Source organism: Danio aesculapii, chromosome 23 (assembly GCF_903798145.1).
Source record: "Danio aesculapii chromosome 23, fDanAes4.1, whole genome shotgun sequence".
Classification (NCBI taxonomy): Eukaryota; Metazoa; Chordata; class Actinopteri; order Cypriniformes; family Danionidae; genus Danio; species Danio aesculapii.
The window spans coordinates 14,305,915-14,311,914 of record NC_079457.1 but is presented as its reverse complement, the minus strand read 5'-3'; positions in this window follow the sequence as shown (position 1 = coordinate 14,311,914).

The following is a 6,000-nucleotide window of genomic DNA, read 5'->3' as shown; positions in this document are numbered from 1 at the left end:
ATAACCGAATAAAATCTCATTTAAAAATTTTTTTAATGCATACTATATTTAAATAACATGGCGACACTTTACAATAAGATTTAATTAGTTAACATTACTTAATGCATTAATTAAAATGATCCAAATCCAAGAAAATAATTTGTTACAATATTTTAATTAGTAACTATAATACCAATATCACACATATGTAATATAATATCGAAAATGTTATATATATATATATATATATATATATATATATATATATATATATATATATATATATATATATTAGGGCTGCACGATATTGGAAAAAAATATGATATAATCACAATATTTTTTTCTTCTGCGATATATTTTGCGATAGGAATACAATTTCACTATAGATGAGTTGAATAACTGTTTGGAAAGAATTTATAATTTTAGATTGATTGGGATGATTCTGCAGGGGAGTGCACCAACAAAAAATATATAATTAAAAATATTTAAATCCAAGAAAATTATTTGTTACAATATTTTATTGTTAGTAAATAGAAATACAACTATTCACTATAGTTCATGTTACCTCACGGCAATTAGTAACAATGTAATATAACATTATGATATTGAAAAACTCATTTCTAATAACTGATTTATTTTATCTTTGCCATGATGTCAGAAGAAAATAATTGACTAGATATTTCTAAACGGCTTAAAGTGACATTTAAAGGATTAACTAGGTGAATTCGTTTAACCAGGCAAGTTAGAGTAATTAAGCCAGCTATTGTATAATGATGGTTCTGTAGATGAAATAAAAATACTGCTTAAAGGGGCTAATAATTAAAATGTTTAAAAAAAAATGTAAACAGCTTTTATTTTAGCTGAAATAAAACAAATAAGATTTTGTCCAGAAAAAAATATATTATCAGACATACTGTGAAAATTGCCTTGCTCCGTTAAACATCATTTCAGAATTATTTAAAAAAGAAAAAAAAATGCAAAGGAGTTTTAAAAATTTTGACTTCATTAATTAATATAATTTAATTACATATTAAATACATCCTTTTATATAAAATATTTTAACTTCAAATTAAATAAAACAGTCTCATAAATATAGAATACAGCTTTTCCATTGTAGACAAAAAACTACATATGTATTGTTTATATACTAAGTAATATGTACAATTATGTGTCTGCAATCAATCCACATGAAAATCACCCACGTCTACCAGTGGACTAGTTACTTTTCAAATGTGTGTGTGTCATGAATCATACACCAAGTTCAATTATAATTGGATATTTTCCAAAAAATATCCCTCAATCACATTCTTGTCTCATTTTTACAAGTCAACAAAAATGTCAGTATATTTTTATTATAGTTGTCGTCATCATCACTTCCTTTTTATTTAGTTTTCATCTAATTTTCGTCAGTAGAAATTTGGTCGTCACGAAAATTGGCAAAATTAACAGTCATATTGCGATCTCAATGCAGAAACGATATATTGTGCAGCCCTAATATATATATATATATATATATATATATATATATATATATATATATATATATATATAGCGATACAACAAATGTAAATATTAATATTATAATTAATATGAATACTTTAGTGTTAACACTATATACATAAAACCCATCTCCAGTATTAACTGCTTAACAAATGTTTTAGTTTACATGAATAACAACTCCATTATCTAATGTTAACTTCAAAATTTTGTGTAAAATGTCATCAGTAACACTGAACCGGTGTTTATTTTTCAATAGACGATGTTGACATTTAGAAGGAAGTGTGGACGATATATTGCTAAAATACATGTGCGCTACAATAATGACTTCAAATAAGATCGCTGACATGAAATCAATGACTGTTTCACGCAGAATTTATTTAAAAATCATAAAAACATGAATTCATTAACATCAAACCAAAACTGATCAAGAATCAGAATGATCTGTGCACCAATCAGTCACAAGCTTATACTGTGGAAGATTTCACTGAATGTCAACTGCGACATGTTATTTGAACCTGGCTCTTTATATGCATGACAAACCCGGCTGCATGGTGCTGCATACTGACTGACTCTTTCATAATCGCAATAGAAATCAATGATACAAATGTAAAAAAAAAAATGCATACAGTGTGTGAACCCAAAGCACGCCGTGTGCACATACAGCGAGTATCCGAAGCATTGCAGTGTAAGTACACAAGCCGTCCTCCGTGTAAGGGAACAAAACTCAATGAATCGCACTGCATGCTACTGTTTACAGAAGCCTCATAAGGTCTCCAGCATACATCATATCTCTTTGTGAACGTCAAACCCTGCTGTGCAGCTTTTTTTAATGCTGGGAGTAACTATATTTTAGCGGACAGGCAAATACAACTCTTTCTGTTGGCGTTGTCATGCATATGCAGATTTCATGTTTACAAATCAAATGTGCCAACATATTTGTGAGCCAGCAGTTTGGTCATGTTTTAAATTCTTCATGCAGGGTTTCATTATTTTTTTTTATGTATTTGTGAAAATAGTGATTAAGGTAAAGCTTGATAATCAGTTGGTAATAATGGAGTGGTTTTATACGTGCATATATGGTTTATATACTACAGTTCAAAAGCATGGGGTCAGTCCTATATACTGGTTAAGAAGAAATGATTGCTTTTATTATTCAATGGAATATTATATTGATTAAAAGTACTGTGTTGTAATGTTTTAATAAAAATAATATATTTTACCCTAAAATAAGTAAAAAACAAGTGTAAGAAGTAGAAGTTGCACTGCTGGTAATAAGTCAGACTTGTTTCCAGTGCATGTTGGCTGCCCTGTCACCAATTCTGTTCATAATTGGGCTGAAGGGGTCTGGTTTGGCGACCACAAAATTTAATCTGTTATTCGCAGACTATGTTCTTCTGTTGGCTTCATCAAACATGGACCTTTAGCATGCACTGGGGCGGTTTGCTGCCAAGTGTGACACGGCTGGGATGAGAATCAGCACCTCCAAGTACGAGGTCATGGTGCTCCACCAGTAAAGGGGGTTTGCCATCTCCAGGTTGGAGGAAAATCCCTACCCCAGGTGGAGGAGTTCAAGTGTCTCTGGTTTTTTGTTTAGGAGTGAGGAAAGGATGGAATGTGAGATTGACTGGCGAATTGGTGCAGCGGCAGCAGTAATGAGGTCGATGTATTGATCTCTTGTGGTAAAGAAGGAGCTGAGCCGAAAGGCAAAGCTCTTGAATTACCGGTCAATCTACGTTCCTACTCTCACCTAAGGTCATGAGCTTTGGGTCATGACCGAAAGGACAAGATCTCGGCCGAAATGAGTTTCCTTCGCAGGGTGGCAGGGCGCACCCTTATACATAGGGTGAGGAGCTCTGTCACCTGAGAGGAGCTCAGAGTAGAGCCGCTGCTCCTCCACATCGAGAGAAGTCAGCTGAGGTGGTTCGAGCATCTGTTTCGGATGCCTCCTGGACGCCGGGAGGAGGCCTTGAGGAGGACCCAGGACATGCCTCTCGGCTGGCCTGGGAATGCCTCTGGATCCCCCTGGAGGAGCTGGAGGAAGTGTCTGGGGGGAGGGATGTCTGGGGTTCTCACCTAAGACTGCTGCCCCTGCGACCCTGGCCAAGAAAAGCGGATGAAAATGAATTAAATGAATTAAAGGTACTGTGATGTAATGTTTTAGTTAAAATAATATAGTTTACCCTAAAATAAGTTTAAAAAAGCAAGTGTAGGAAGTAGTAGTTGCATTGCCGGTGACGCGTCAGACTTGTTTCCAGTGCATGTTGGCTGCCCTTTGTCAGCAATTCTGTTCTTAATTTTTCTGGACAAAATTTCAAAGCGCAGTCTTGGGCTGGAGGGGGTCCGGTGCGGCGACCACAGAATTGAATCTCTGTTATTCGCAGACAATGTTGTTCTGTTGGCTTCTTTGAACATGGACCTTCGGCATGCACTGGGGCAGTTTGCGGCCAAGTGTGAGGCAGCTAGGATGAGAATCAGCACCTCCAAGTCAGAGGCCATGGTGCTCCACCGGAAAAAGGTGGTTTGCCATCTCCAGGTTGGAGGAAAGTCCTTACCCCAGGTGGAGGAGCTCAAGTATCTTGGGGTTTTGTTCACGAATGAGGATGAAACATGAGATTGACAGGCGGATCGGTGCAGCGGCAGCTGTAATGCGGTCGATGTACCAGACCGTTGTGTTAAAGAAGGAGCTGAGCCGAAAGGCAAAGCTCTTGAATTACTGGTCAATCTACGTTCCTACTCTCACCTATGGTCATGAGCTTTGAGTCATGACCGAAAGGACAAGAAAATGAGTTTCGAAATGACCGAAATGAGTTTCCTTCGCAGGGTGGCAGGGCACACCCTTATAGACCTATATAGCTCTGTCACCCGGGAGGAGCTTGGAGTAGAGCCGCTGCTCCTCCACATCGAGAGAAGTCAGCTGAGGTGGCTCGGGCATCTGTGTCAGATGCCTACCTAAGGAGGTGTTTTAGGCATGTCCCACTGGGAGGAGGCCCCGGGGAAGACCCAGGACATGCTGGGACTATGTCTCTCGGCTGGCTTGGGAATGCCTCAAGAGGAGCTGGAGGAAGTGTCTGGGGAGAGAAAAGTCTGGGGTTCTCTCCTAAGACCCCCGCAACCCAGCCCCGAAAAAGGGGATGAAAATAAATGAATATTAAAGTAGTAAAATATTGATTCCATTTAAAAAAAAATGTATCATAATAATTTTAGGGTCAAAATAGCCCATGAAAAACAAGTGTCTTCCAAAGTAACATAAGTAATTCCTCGCAGGAGACATTAACTTCATACACAGCACAAATCTGATGCGTTTCTGTGCTCTCTTTTTATTGGTAGGATATAATTGGCCTTGATAATTAGCTAATAATGTACTTTATGTAATAATGTATGTATGTAGACAAATACCAATTATTGGCAGATACATTGTTGCATCACTATTAATAATGTGACAATGTTTCTTGAGTAGAAAATCAGTGTATTGCAAAGATTTCTGATCATGTGACACTGAAGTCTGAAGGTATGATGTTGAAATTCAGGAATGATTGAATATAGACTGAATTTTTAAAATTAAAATAGATTGGATTTTTAAAATGACAGTATATGATATTCCACTGTATATTAGCTCAAATAAATTCAGGCCAGCTTATGAAATGTCTTTTAAAAACCTAATCAAACAAAACAAATCTGCTCATACTTTATTTTAAGGTACAATTCGCAATATTAATTAACCATTAATGCTGAATTTTAGCTCAGTAAACTAACCAATTTGTTGCTTATTAATAGTTAGTAAGGTAGTAGTTGGGTTTAGATATTGGGTAGGATTAGGGATGTAGAACAAGATCATACTTTATACATACCAATAAAGAGCCAATATCTTAATATTAGAAACATAATGAAAAAATATAAAGCCAGTAGTGAATAGTGGAATTGCTACTTAAACTAAGGTGTTACCAAAAATCTTACTGACACCAAACTTTTGAGCTTTAGTGTAAAATATATATGCAGGTACAACCCAGCAGTTTACCAGCTCATCAACTGAAAACTGATTATAATAATGATTATAAGAAAACATTGGACAAAATGGCAATAAAACTATTATAAATAGTTTAAAACTGATCAAACACAAGATATCGGTTGTCTCTCCTGCCTTTTCCCATTCGCTGATCATATTTTTATATCATTAATAAACTTATTTTTTGTGACCTTCATGTGTTGCTGAAATGTATATGTAGAAACCTTGTAAGTTCTGTGTGTTGACATTGTGATGCAAGTTAAACAAACCCCAGAATGTTCTGTTGTGCTGTAGGTCCAAGCAAAATCCTTCCTACCGGAGCCATGACAATGTTACAGGCAGCATGAAGTCTCAAATGAACGTCCTTGAGCCTCTGTAACTATATATTTGTATATTCAACGACCCTTTTTTCCAATAAAAGTATGAAATCTTTGTGTACATGGCAGTTTGGGATCATTTCAGGACGGAGCACAAATCTGATATTGAGGAGAATTCAATCATCTATTGTTCATTTCAAA